General features: G+C 39.2%; 1 pseudogene; it reads right to left on the reverse strand.

The window, feature by feature from the left end:
- Window positions 1-5,718: 5,718 nt before the first annotated feature.
- On the reverse strand, window positions 5,719-7,021 carry Tubb4b-ps1 (tubulin, beta 4B class IVb, pseudogene 1; annotated as a pseudogene).
- Window positions 7,022-15,522: the final 8,501 nt, after the last annotated feature.

The raw sequence follows: 15,522 nt of genomic DNA on the forward strand, positions 1-15,522 counted from the left end.
TTCCATACAGCTTTATTCACTATTGCTCTGTAATACTGCTTGAGGTCAAGGATGGTGATTCCACCAGAAGTTCTTTTATTGTGGAGTATACTTTTCACTGTCCTGGGTTATTTATTATTTCAAATGAATTTGCAAATTGCTCTTTCTAACTCAATGAAGAATTGTGTTGGAATTTTGTTGGGAATTGCTTTTAATCTGTAGATTGCTTTTGGCAAAATGGCCAAAAGTTTTAATATATTAATCCTGACAATCCATAAGCATGGAAGGTCTTTTCCATTTTCTGAGATCTTCTTCAATTTCTTTCTCGACACTTGAAGTTCTTGTCATACAGATCTTTCACTGGGTTGTTTAAAGTCACACCAAGGTAATTTATATTTGGATGTCATTTCCAAAATTTCTTTCTCAGCCTGTTTATCCTTTGAGTAGAGGAAGGCTATTGATTTATTTGAGGTAATTTTATACCCAGCCACTTTGCTGAAGTAGTTTATCAGGCTTAGTAGTTCTCTGGTGGAACTTCTGAAGTCGCTTAATTATACTATCATGTTATCTGCAAATAGTGATATTTTTTACTTCTTCCTTTCTAATTTGCATCCATTTGACCTCCTTTTGTTATCTGATTTCTCTGACTAGGACTTCAAGTACCATATTGAATAAGAAGGGACAAAGTGGACAGCTTTTTCTAGTCCCTGATTTTAGTAGGATTGCTTCACATTCCTCTCCATTTAGTTTGATGTTAGCTACTGGTTTGCTATATATTGCTTTTACTAGGTTTGGGTATGGGCCTTGAATTCTTGATCATCCCAGAACTTTTATCATGATGGGGTGTTGGGTTTTGTCAAATGCTTTCTCAACATCTAATGAAATGATCATGTGGGTTTTTTTTCTTTGAATTTGTTTATATAGTGGATTACGTTGATGGATTTCAATATATTGAACCATTCCTGCATCCCTGGGATGAAGCCTACTTGATCATGATGGATGATCATTTTGATGTGTTCTTGGATTTGGTTTGGGAACAGTGGCTGCTCTTGCAGAGGGTCTGGGTTTGATTCCTAGAACCCATATAGTGGCTCACAATCACCCATACCTCTACTTTCAGAGGCCCAATATTTTCTTCTGACCACAAGGACACCAGGCTTGCAAAATGTTGCACAGACATACACACAGACAAATTGTGTATCAACATAAAACTTATAAAATAGATGAATCATTTTTAGAGACAATATGAAGGAGTTTATTTTAGAGTCATTTTAAGTGATTATGGCCAGAGAAAACAAATTTAGAACAATCTAAATTACATATTCCACCATGAACCAGTTCTTTTCCAACTTTCCTTTCAGTTCCAAATCAACACCTCAGACTTCTGGCTTTCTCTGCTCATTACTTCTCTCCCACTTACCTTTAAAGATGTTGCTGCTCCACAATCTTCAACTCCATCTCACTCTTAAATCCTGACTATCTCAGTTTCTGCTTCCAAAAGTAGCCATACCAGTGTAGTCTATAAACCCTAACCTCACTGAATTTGCATCATCTTCTTGGTAATTAAATACTTTCCATTTTCTGAATAAGGGTAAACAATATTAATGCTACCCTAAAGCTAAAATAATTAAAAGATATAATCTATAATTCTACATTTAATCTTATTTCCAATGCTAGTTATTAAATTTATGATTAGACAGAAGGATGAACCAGGTATTAACAGACACTAGATTTACAGAAAAGTAAGTTTTATAACTAGAGATTTAATGGCCAATGAAGGGATCTGTCCTTGGATTTCAGCATTTCTTTTTCTTTTTTAAAATTACTTTTTAATCTTTTTTTTTAACAGTCCAGTCCTTATCCCCTTCATGGTCCACCCTCTGGCTGTTTCTCATCCCATACCTCCTCCCCCATTTCCAAGAGTATATCCCCACCCGCCCCTACCTCAACTCCAACCAGACTTCCTCACTCCCTGGAGTCCCAAGTCTCTCAAGGTTAGGTGCCTCTTCTCTCACTGAGGTCAGACTAGGCAGTTCTCTGCTGTATATGTATTGGGGCCTCATGTCATCTCATGTATGCTGTCTGGTTGGTGGCTCAGTACTAAGACATCTCGGAGATCCAGGTTTGTTGAGATTGCTGGTCTTCCTGTGAGGTCACCCTTTATGGAATTCAACCACAAGGGTCCCCAGATTCTGTTGATTGGTTGGGTGTAAGTATCTGCATCTGACTCTTTCAGCTGCTTGTTGGGCCTCTCAGAGGGTAGCTGTGACAGGCTCCTCCCTGTAATCATGCCATAGCCTTGGAGCCTCCCTTTAACATAGATCCCATTTTGGATCGGTTACTGGCTAGCCTTTCCCTCAGTCTCTTCTCCATTTTTGCCCTTGCATTTCTTTTAGACAGGAACAATTCTGGGTCAAAATTTTTGACTGTGAGATGGCAACCCTATCCCTCCACTTGATGCCCTATCTTTCTACTGGAGATGGACTCTACAGGTTCTCTCTCCCCACTGTAGGGCATTTCATCTATGGTCCCTCTCCTTAGTCTTGAGCTTCTATCACCTCCCAGGTCTCTGATACATTATAGACCCTTCAACTTGTTAACTTTCTTGAGTTCTTTGGATTGTATCCTGGGTAGTCTGTAGGGCTTTTTGGCTAGTATACACTTACTAGTGAGTACATACCACTCATGTCCTTTTGGTCTCAGTTACCTCACTCAGGAAGATATTTTCTAGTTTCATCCATTTGCCTGAAAAACTTGTGTTGTCCTTATTCTTAATATCTGAGTATTTTCTGTATCCATTCTTCTGTTGAAGGACATATCAGGGTTGTTTCCAGCTTCTGGACATCACAAAAAAAGACCACTATGAACATAGTGGAACACATGCCCCTGTGGCATGGTGGAGCATCTTTGGGGTATATGCCCAAGAGTGGTATAGCTGGGTCCTCAGGTAGATCTATTTCTGAGGAACCTCCAGACTGATTTCCAGAGTGGTTGGACCAGTTTGCCACCCCACCAGCAATGGAGGAGTGTTCCTCTTTCTCCACATTCTTGGCAGCATCTGCTGTCACCTGAGTTTTTTTTAATTTTTTTTTTATTTTAGCCATTCTGATTGGTATAAGGTGGAATCTCAGAGTCGCTTTGATTTGCATTTCCCTGATCATTAAGGACTCTGAACATTTCTTTAAGTGTTTCTCAGCCATTCGAGATTCCTCTGCTGTGAATTCTCTGTTTAGTTCTATACTCCATTTTTTGACTGAGTTGTTTGGTTTTGTTGGTGATTAGCCTCTTGAGTTTTTTATATGTTTTGGTATTAGCCCTCTATTGGATTATGGGGTTAGTGAAGTTTTTCCCAGTCTGTAGGTTGCCAATTTGTTCTATTGGCTATGTTGTTTGTTGTTTGCTGTACAGCTTTCCAGTTTCATGAGGTCACATTTACCAATTCTTAATCTTAGAGCTTGAGCCATTGTAGTTCTGTCTTTAATATCTCTCATTATGAGTGGAGATACTAGAATTTCTTTAGAGGTGGACAAAATGTAAAAAGTAACTTTAAAAAACAAATTCTATTTTATTAGCTAGTTCTACCAATTATGACACACAGTCCTTCATACCCATCTATTTAATCTTCTCCCCTATAAGTTAAAAAATAAATTTCAGCTAATCCATTTTGAACATATTTATTCTAGATACAGTCCTATAATTTTATATATGTAAACATTTAGTAGTATATTACAATATGTATTATTACTAAATATTTCATTAAACTTAAATTATATAATTATTCTATATAATCATAACTTATGGCCATAATAGTTTGGTTCTTTTATTATCTTTGATCAATAAATAGTGAGTCGAAGGTGGGAAAATATCCAAGGTCCTAGAATACATCCAATGTTTTAGATTAGAACCTGGTAAGTTCTCAGCTCATTCTTTGTATGACATTAAAAGTTTTCATCTTTCCTACTTGAAAGTATGGTTGAAACCAAGTTTAAAATTCAGGTCATCAGATACTGCACTATACCCTCTTACCTCTACACCAGGAATTTACTTTTTAATGCTAAAATCATCATTCTTAGTTTGACATTTGTTTGAATCCAAAATTCCTTTAGTCAAATATCTACAGAAAGAGGTACAGAAAAAAATTCCTGTTTGCCCTCTACTTGGTCAGATCATTTATTGGCCATTCAGTATCTTCAGGTCAAATGCATTGTTAGTTACATGACAATCCAAATTTGTCCTCTTAAATATATTAAAGCAGAGGGAAGACCTGTTAAGTTATTTAATTAACATCTATGATGCTCAACAGAATGAAACCATAAAATATTTTAATGATCATTTCTTTCTTCCTAATTACTCTTCCATTTTGGTCAAAGCTAGATTATACCTATGTGATTCTCCCAATATGGGGTGTGGTGGTTTGAATATATTTGGCCCATGAGAAGTGTCATTATTAAGAGATGTGGCCCTGGCATTGTTGGAGGAAGTATGCTACTATGTAGGCAAGGTTTAAGGTCTCTGAGTACACAAGCCCTATCCAGTGCAGAGGAGATTCCCCCTCCTAGCTGCAGCTGATGGTCTCCTTTTGGCTTCTTTTGGATCAAGGTGTAAAACGCTTAAATCCTTCTCAAGCTTCATGTCTGCCTGGACATTGTCATTCTTCCTGCTTTAATGATACTGGACTGAACCTCGGAACCTGTAAGCCAACCCCAATTAAATGTTGTCCTTAAAAGAGTTGCCTTGGTCATGGTGTTTCTTCACAGAGATAAAACCCAAACTAAGATATATCTTTGTCCCCAAATAATTACATATTTCCATTACAAAGCTTTAAAGGATCGGGAAGATAGGTCACTGGGTAAAGCTGCTAGCTATGCAAGCTTAACAACCTGATTTCATTTTCTGTAATACTCATAAAATGTGCTTTTGTATCATTCCAGTATTCCTATTTCAAGAATGGAGGTAAATAGAGTAGAATTACAAGAAATGCTGGAACAAGCTAGCATGGAATAATTGGTTTAGCACTGGAAACAAGAGGGTCTCTGCCTCAATATGATGGAAGGTAAGAACTGACTCCTGAAAGTTGTCTTCCAATATTCACACACTGCCACCACAGCTACTGCCACCATCACCACTAGTGCCACTACCACCACCACCACCACCACCACCACCACCACCACCATCACATAAATAAACATTTTATAAAAATTGAGAAAGGTCAATTACTGATTTCTAAAACCTGTATGTATCATGTAACCAGAAGTAGTTATAGACATCTCAAAGAAAAGAGATCTGTTTATTTTGTCAGTAGGTAATAACTATTTACTTCACTTCTTATTACTAAGTTTATTAGAGTGACATACGGCAAAGCAATGGGTGTTGAGATATACAGGTATAGCATCATGTATTTCAATATAATTCTGTAAGGCAAGATACCAGAAGAGATGTAAGTTCATTGAAATGTTGTTTGATAGGAGGACTGCTACTGAAGGCAATCTCAATTCAAAAGGACTTTGGCATTGATATAGAAGAACAGAGACAAAATGAGACAAAATGTTGCAGGTTGCATGCAAACTACTTTATAGTTTTAGTCTTTTTTTTTTCACACTATGAATTGTGTTAATGGTGGTATCTGTACAAGTGATGTCAGTACACAGGACAGCAAATGCAGAGTGGACATGGTTAACAGATGAACTTTGAATGAATAAAGAGTTTGCACTGCTCCCATGCTTTAGTGACCAAGACAGCTCTAAGTCACTTCCTCCTCAGCCTCCTCCTCAAACTCTATATCCTACTCAGCTGTATCATCCTGGTACTGCTGGTACTCAGACACCAGGTCACTCATGTTGCTCTCAGCTTTGGTGAACTCAATCTCACCAATGCCCTCACCGGTCTACCAGTGTAGGAAAGCCTTGTCCCAGAACATGCCTGTGAACTACTCTGAGATGTGTTTGAATAGCTCTTGGATAGCCACTGTGTTGTTACCAATAAAGGCGGCAAACATTTTTAAGCCCCAAGGTGGAATGATACAGACACCTATTTTCACATTTTTGGAGATCCACCCAACAAAATAGCTGCTGTTCTTGTTTTGGATGTTAAGCATCTGTTCATTCACCTTCTTCATAGACATGCAGCCTGTAAACACCACAGCCACTATCAAGTAGTGCCCATGGCAGGTATCACAGGCAGTCATCATGTTCTTTGCATCAAACATCTGCTGTGGGAGCTCGGGAACTGTCAGGGCACGGTACTACTGGCTTCCCCAGCTGGTCAAGGAGGCAAGGCCAGGCATGAAAAAGTGCAGGTGGAGGAGGTTCACCATATTTACAGCTGGTTTCTGCAGGTCAGCATTCAGCAGGTCAGGGAATCGCAGGGAAAGTGGTTACCCCACTCATGGTGGTTTCAGTCACTATAAGTGGGTGTGGTCAGCTTCAGGGTTCTGATGCAAATGTCATAGAGTGCTTTATTATCAATACAATATGTCTCATCTGTGTTTTCAACAAGCCGGTGGACAGAAAGGGTAGCATTTTAGGGTTTAACCACTGTGTCCGACACCTTGCAAGAAGGTACCACATTGGAGGTGTTCATGATTCTGTCTGGTTATTCCTCCGGGATACTGCTGATAAGGAGGGTACCATCCCAGACCCAGTACCCCCACCCAGGGAGTGGGTCAGCTGGAAGCCCTGCAGACAGTCACAGCTCTCAGCTTCTTTCCTCACAACGTTCAACAAGTCAAACAGCCCTTGGCCCAGTTGTTCCCAGCCCCACTCTGACCAAAGACAAAGTTACCAGGTCTGAAGATCTGCCTGAAGGGCCCTGAACACACCGAATCCATGGTGCCAGGGTCCAAGTCCTGGAGCACAGCGCAGAACACATACTTGCCACTGATGGCCTAGTTGTAGTACACATTGATGCATTCCAGCTGGAGGTTGCTATTATCATGGTACATGCCAATGGGATCAATGTCATGCTCGTCACAGATTACCTCCCATATCTTGGTGCCAATCTGGTTGCCATGCTGCCCAGTCGGCAGGTGCTCAATCTCCCTCATGGCAGCAGATGTGACTGCAGAGTGGCTGTGGAGGAGGAACACTTAGGGAAGAGCAGGTTTTATCTAAGAAATACATGAGAAACTGTGGAGACAGCTCAGTGGTAGACTGCATAGGTATGCAGTTAAACTCAAAGCCCTGTGTTCAGTCTCTAATTGTATAAATATACAATTGAAATTAAACAGTCTGGCACAAATACAATTATTCTTAGAACAAAAAACACTTAACTAGAAAAGTCAACTGTAGGTTTCTAAATTACTGTCCAAATATTTAAAGTTGCTGTGTTTGGCTATTCAAATGAAAGTTATTCACAGTTCCACAATTCCTTTAAGAGATCAGTTTTGTTACATTTAAATTCATCAATTTTATAGGGCATTACAGATATTGGATACTATAAGAATCTATTCATGGAATCTCGCTGTTCCCGGCCCACAGCTCCCAGCTCCCAAACTTTATGGGAGAGAGAACTTATCACCCAGACGTGTGGGCAATCCTGAGACTGCAGGGCAGGAGAGACCATCACTTCTGCCCACCTTTGCCCACATCCCTGGCCCAAGAGGAAACTGTATAGGGCCTGTGGGCACAGAAAGATAGGGGCACTCAAGCTGCAGGAACCCTGGGGTCCAGACTGCAACCAGATCTGAACGGACCTGGTCAAAAAGCTCCATGCACCCAAATCTTGAGGGAGGGCGAGCTAGACCTTCAGAGGGGAAGACACGCCTGGGAAACCATAGGAAACTACTCTCTGCCCACATTTCTGACATTAGATGAAAACACCTAGTGCACACAGGCCCCCCTGTGCACAAGGACCAAGAAGTAGGGACAAACCCTTCTGGTGGCAGCCCTCACAGAGAGTTGAAACCCAGCCCCAAGGAGGGACTTCAGGCCTGAGACCAGAGGTAAGACAAACTTTTCTGTTCCAAGTGACCTGCCTGGTGGACTCAGGATACACAACCACAGGAACAACTGAAAACCAGTGGACAGGAAAGACTTCACGCCTGAAAGAAGAACACTCTGTTTCCATAACTGACTGAAAGAAAGCAGGAAAACAGGTCTACAGCACTCCTGACACAGGCCTATAGGGCGGTCAAGCCACTGTCAGAAATAGCAGAACAAGATGACACCAGAGACAATCTGATGGAGAGAGGCAAGCACAGGAACCCAAGCAACAGAAAACAAGACTACATGGCATCATCATAGCCCAATTCTCCCACCAAAGCAAACACTGAATATCCAAATACACCAGAAAAGCAAGATCTAGATTTAAAGTCACATTTGATCATGATGATGGAGGACTTCAAGAAAGACATAAAGAACTCCCTTAGAGAAATTCAGGAAAACATAAACAAGTAGAAGCCTATAGAGAGGAATCATAAAAATCCCTGATAGAATTACAGAAAAAAAAACAATCAAAAGGTGAAGGAATTGAAAATGGAAATAGAAACAATAAAGAAAGCACAAAGGGAGACAACCCTGGATGTAGAAAACCAAAGGAAGACACAAGGAGCTGTACATAAAAGCATCATCAACAGAATACAAGAGATAGAAGAGAGAATCTCAGGAGCTGAAGATTCCAAGGAAATCATCGTCACAACTGTCAAAGATAATGTAAAATGGAAAAAGCTGCTGGCCCAAAACATACAGGAAATCCAGGAAAAAATGAGAAGATCAAACCTAAGGATAATAGGTATAGAAGAAAGTGAAGACTTGCAACTCAAAGAACCATTAAATATCTTAAAAAAATCGTAGAAGAAAACTTCCTAACCTAAAGAAAGAAATGTCCATAAACATACAAGAAGCCTACAGAACCCCAAATAGATTGGACCAGAAAAGAAACTCTCCCATTACATAATAGTCAAAACACCAAATTCACAAAATAAAGAAAGAATATTAAAAGCAGTAAGGGAAAAAGGTCAAGTAACATATAAAGGCAGACCAGACTCCTCACCAGAGACTATAAAAGTCAGAAGATCCTGGAAATATGTCAAGCAGACCCTAAGAGAACACAAATGCCAGCCCAGGTTACTGTATCCATCAAAACTCTCAATTAACATAGATGGAGAAACCAAGATATTCCATGACAAAACCAAATTTACACAATATCTTTCTACAAATCCAACCCTACAAAGGATAATAAATGGTAAAGCCCAACACAAGGAGGCAAGCTACACCCTAGCAAAAGCAAGGAACTAATGGTTTTGGAACAAAACAAAGAGAAGACAAGCACACAAACATAATCTCACCTCCAAACATGAAAATAACAGGAAGCAACAATTACTATTCCTTAATACCTCTCGACGTCAGTGGACTCAATTCCCCAATAAAAATACACAGATTAATAAACTGGATATGTAATGAGGACCCAGCATTTTGCTGCCTACAGGAAACACAACTCAGAGACAAAGACACACACTACCTCAGAGTGAAAGGCTGGAAAACAACTTTCCAAGCAAATGGTCTGGAGAAGCAAGCTGGAGTAGCCATTCTAATATCAAATAAAATCAATTTTCAATTAAAAGTCATCAAAAAAAATAAGAAGAACACTCCATGTTTATCAAAGAAAAAAATCCACCAAGATGAACTCTTAATCCTAAATAGCTCTGCTCCAAACCCAAGGGCACCTACATACATAAAAGAAACCTTACTAAAGGTCAAAGAACACATTGCACCTCACACAATAATAGTAGTAGTTTTCAACACCTGACTCTTGTCAATGGACAGATCCTGGAAACAGGAATTAAACAGAGACATACACAAACTAACAGAAGTCATGAATCAAATGAATTTGACAGATATTATTAGAACATTCCATCCTAAATCAAAAGGATAAACCTCTCAGCGCCTCATGGAACCTTCTCCAAAATCAACCATATAGTCGCTCACAAAATAGGCCTCCACAGATACAGAAATATAGAAATAATCCCATGTGTCCTATCAGACCACCACAGGCTAAAGCTGGTCTTCAATAACAATAAGGAAAGAATGCCCACATATACATGAAAGTTGAATAATGCACTACTCAATGATAACCTGGTCAAGGGAGAAATGAAGAAAAAAATTAAAGACTTCTTAGAATTTAATGAAAATGAAGGTACAACATACCCAAACTTATGGGACACAATGAAAGCTGTGGTAAGAGGAAAACTCATGGGGTTGGGGATTTAGCTCAGTGGTAGAGCGCTTGCCTAGGAAGTCAAGGCCCTGGGTTCGGTCCCAAGCTCCGAAAAAAAGAAAAAGAAAAAAAAAGAGAGGAAAACTCATAGCTCTGAGTGTCTGCAGAAAGAAACAGGAGACAGCATATATCAGCAGACTGACAGCACACCTAAAAGCTCTAAAACAAAAAGAAACAAATATACCCAGGTGGAGTAGAAGGCAGGAAATAATCAAACTCACAGCTGAAATCAACCAAGTAGAAACAAAAAGGACCATAGAAAGAATCAACAGAACCAAAAGTTGGTTCTTTAAGAAAATCAATAAGATAGATAAACCCTTAGGCAGACTAAACAGAGGACACAGAGAGTGTGTCCAAATTAACAAAATCAGAAATGAAAAGGGAGACATAACAATGAAATCAGTGGAGATTCAAAAAAAATCATCAGATCCTACTACAAAAGCCTATATTCAACAAAACTTGAAAATCTGGAGGAAATGGAAAATTTCCTAGACAGATACCAGTTACTGAAGTTAAATCAGGAACAGATAAACCATTTAACCCCATAAATTCCTAAAGAAATAGAAGTAGTCATTAAAAGTCTCCCAACCAAAAAGAGCCCAGATCCAGATGGGTTCAGTGCAGAATTCTATCAGACATTCATAGAAGACCTCATACCGATACTATCAAAAGTATTCCACAAAATTGAAGCAGACTGAGGACTACCGAATTCCTTCTATGAAGCCACAATTACTCTTATACCTAAACCGCATGAAGACCCAACAAAGAAAGAGAACTTCAGACCAATTTCCCTCACGAATATCGACACAAAAATTCTCAATAAAATTCTTGCAAACCGAATTCAAGAACACATCAAAACAATCTTCCATCATGATCAAGTAGGCTTCATCCCAGGTATGCAGGGATGGTTTAATATATGGAAAACCATCAACGTAATCCATTATATAAACAAACTGAAAGACAAAAAACACATGATAATTTCATTAGATGCTGAGAAAGCATTTGTCAAAATTCGACAACCCTTCATGATAAAAGTCCTGAAAAGAACAGGAATTCAAGGCCCATACCTAAACATAGTAAAAGCCATATACAGCAAACCAGTAGCTAACATTAAACTAAATGGAGAGAAACTTGAAGCAATCCCAAAAAATCAGGTACTAGACAAGGCTGCCCACTCTCTCCCTACTTATTCAGTATAGTTCTGCTAGTCCTAGCCAGAGGAATCAGACAATAAAAGGAGATCAAGAGATAATGTTTGGAATGGAAGAAGTCATAATATCACTATTTGCAGATGATATGATAGTATATTTAAGTGATACCAAAAGTTCCACCAGAAAACTAGTAAACCTGATGAACACCTTCAGCAAAGTGGCTGGGTATAAAATTAACTCAAATCAGTAGCCTTCCTCTACACAAAAGAGAACCAACCAAGAAAGTAATTAGGGAAATGACACCCTTCATAATAGTCGAAATAATATAAAATAACTCAGTGTGACTTTAACCAAGCAAGTGAAAGATCTATATGATAAGAACTTTAAGCCTCTGAAGAAAGAAATTGAAGAAGATCTCAGAAGATGGAAAGATCTCCCATGCTCATCAATTGGCAGGATTAATATAGTAAAAATGGCCATCTTACCAAAAGTGATCTACAGATTCAAAGCAATCCCCATCAAAATTCGAATCACATTCTTCATAGAGTTAGACAGAATAATTTGCAAATTCATCTGGAATAATAAAAAACCCAGGATGGCTAAAAGAATCCTCAACAAAGGACTTCTGGGGGAACCACTATCCCTGAACCCAAGCAGTGTTACAGAGTAATAGTGATTTAAAAAAACCTGTATGGTATTGGTACTGAGACAGGCAGGTAGGTCAGTGGCATAGATTAGAAGACCCAGAAATGAACCCACACACCTATGGTCACTTGATTTTTGACAAAGGAGACAAAACCATCCAATGGAAAAAAGATAGCATTTTCAGCAAATGGTGCTGGTTCAACTGGAGGTCAGCATGTAGAAGAATGCGGATCGATCCATGCTTATCACCCTGTACAATGCTTAAGTCTAAGTCAAGGCCCTCCACATAAAACCAGATACACTCAAACTAATAGAAGAAAAAGGGGAAGAATCTCGAACACATGGGCACTGGAGAAAATTTCCTGAACAGAACAGCCAATGGCTTATGCTCTAAGATCAAGAATTGACAAATGGGATCTCATAAAACTGCAAAGCTTCTGAAAGGCAAAGGACACTGCTATTAGGACAAAACGGCAACCAACAGATTGGGAAAAGATCTTTACCAATCCTACAACAGATAGAGGCCTTATATCCAAAATAATAGACTGCAGGGAGACAAAAAACCCTGTTAAAATTGGACTTCAGAGCTAAACAAAGAATTCACAGCTGCGGAATGTCGAACGGCTGAGAAGCACATGAAGAAATTTTCAACATCTTTAGTCATAAAGGACATGCAAATTAAAACAACCCTGAGATACCACCTCAAACCTGTCAGAATGGCTAAGATCAAAAGCTCCAGTGACAGCAAATGCTGGCGAGGATGTGGAGAAAGAACACTCCTCCAGTGTTGGTGGGATTGCAGACTGGTACAACCATTTTGGAAATCAGTCTGGAGGTTCCTCAGAAAATTGGACATTGCACTACCTGAGGACCCAGCTATACCTTTCTTGGGCATATACCCAAAAGATGCTCCAACATATACCATAGACACATGCTCCACTCTGTTCATAGCAGCCTTATTTATAATAGGCAGAAGCTGGAAAGAACCCAGATGTCCTTCAACAGAGGAATGGATACAGAAAATATGGTACATCTACACAATGGAATACTTCTCAGCTATCAAAAACAATGACTTTATGAAATTCATAGGCAAATGGAAATTATTATTCTGAGTGAGGTAACCCAATCACAGAAAAATACACATGTTATGCACTCATTGCTAATGGGAATATTAGCCCAAATGCTCGATTTACCCTAGATGCACAGAACACATGAAACTCAAGAAGGATGACCAAAATGCGAATGCTTCACTCCTTCCTTAAAAGAGGAATTACAATACCCTTAGGAGGGGATAGTGAGGCAAATTTTAGAACAGAGGCTGAAGGAACTCCCTTTCAGAGCCTATGCCACATGTTGCCCATACATATACAGCCACCAAACTAGATAAGATGGATATTGCAAGGAAGTGCAGGCTGACAGGAACCGGATTTAGATCTCTCCTGAAAGACACGGCCAGAATATGGCAGATACATAGACGAATGCCAGCAACAAACCACTAAACTGAGAACGGGACTCCCGTTGAAGGAATCAGAGAAAGCACTGAAAGAGCTGAAGGGGTTTGAGACCCCATATGAACAACAATGCCAACCAACCAGAGCTTCCAGGGACTAAGCCACTCCACCACCCAATGTCTATACAAGGATTGACCCTGGGCTCCAACTGCATAGGTAGCAATGAATAGCCTAGTAAGAACAACAGTGGAGGGGAAGCCCTTGTTCCTGCCAAGGCTGGACCCCCAGTGAACGTGATTGTTGGGGGGAGTGCAGTAATGAGTGTAGGATGGGGGAGGGGAACACCCATATAGAAGGTAGGGTGAAGGATTAGGGGAATGTTGTCCTGGAAACCGGGAAAGGGAATAACATTTGAAATGTAAATAAGAAATACCCAATTTAATGAAGATGGACAAAAAAGAACTGCACAGAAGCAATAAAAAAAGAATCTTTTCATATTATTCCAGAATAAATATCCTCTTAATAATTCCAGCCATCACAACAAGAAAAAGTATGTAGAACAAAGAAAATGTCTTACTTTTATGGACATTGGAGTTATTATCAGGAAACCAAACTTACTGTCCTACTGTACCTTGAAGCTGTTATATATCTGTCACTTAGTAGCTTAAGAAATACACTATATAGTTTGTAAGACTCCACAGGGACAACAGACATGATCTAACAATAGTTTAGCTATAGAAAATCAAAAAAACTTTTGATACATATGTACTATGCTTCCTTATCATGCAAGTATTAGTACATGTGTGATTTTTAAATTGCTGTTATGCTTTCTTTAGTTTTATTTATAAATTCTGTGAAATGTATTTTGGCTTGGGATTAGGTCAGAATTTCTAACAATTCCCGAGACTGCCCTAAAAAACTCCCCTTGTCCCTCATTATGTACTGTACACTGTATGAAGCAGTATTCTCAGCATTAACAATAACAAAGTAAAATATTGTTTAACTCTGAGAAACACTGAAAATATTCTACAATGTACAGTGCCAAATATGTTGTCAAAATCTGCATTAGGTTGCATTTTTGTTGTTGCTATGCCAAATATTATGACTAAAAGTAATTTGAGTAGGAAACTATTTCATATTAAATTCTGTCATTGAGGGAAACCAAGGCAAGAACCAAGATTTTTTCTAGTTAGTATTTTATCAACTTTACACAAGCTAGAGTTATCTGAGAAGAGAGAAACACAGCTGAGAAAATGATTTCCCAAGATTGGATTACAGGCAAGTCTATACTACATTTTCTCATTTAATGACTGATCTGGATGTGCCCAGACCACTGTGAGCTGGCACCACACCTGGGCAGGTGGTCTCAGAGGGTATAAGAAAGTAACGTAAGTTAGGTATGGAGAGCAAGCCAATATGCATTGTCCCTCCATGACCTCTGCTTCAGTTCCTACTGCCAGATTCCTGCCTTCAGTTCTTGCCCTGGCATCCTTTCATGTTAGACTGTAAGCTGTAAGCAGAAAAAAACCTTTTCTCTCCCAAATTCCTTTTGGTCATAGTAATTAACACAGCAATAAAAATATGATGGCACCTGTATAAGAACTAATTCTTTTCATCATTGTTTAACAGCAATTGTTAAATTAACACTAAAAACTATTAGCCTTTCTTACTATTGTACACCTGAGAACATGCTTCAGAACAAAGACAAAAAAACAAATTGTACCCTCTCCTTCCTCCTAGAATACTATTCCCTAAAGTCCTCATTGTCATTCTTTTTCTTCTTTTTCAGTTTGCTCCAAAGCTATCTTGTGAATAAAACAAAAGAAAACTCTCTTTTCCCATAAACAAGCTTTCCTTCTCTTTTTATATGACATCACTTTGTTTTATTTCTCCTAAAGATCTATGAAATAAGGGCTGGAGAGATGTCTTAGTGGAGGACCCAGGTTCAGTTCCCAGCATTCATGTGGTAACTCACAACTATCTGCAACTCCAAATTACAGAGGATCCCACATTCTCTTCTGACTGCTGTGGGTATTAGGTATGCACATGGTGTACATGCATACATGCAAACAAAACACTCAGAC

This window comes from Rattus norvegicus, chromosome X, assembly GCF_036323735.1.
Source record: "Rattus norvegicus strain BN/NHsdMcwi chromosome X, GRCr8, whole genome shotgun sequence".
Lineage (NCBI taxonomy): Eukaryota > Metazoa > Chordata > Mammalia > Rodentia > Muridae > Rattus > Rattus norvegicus.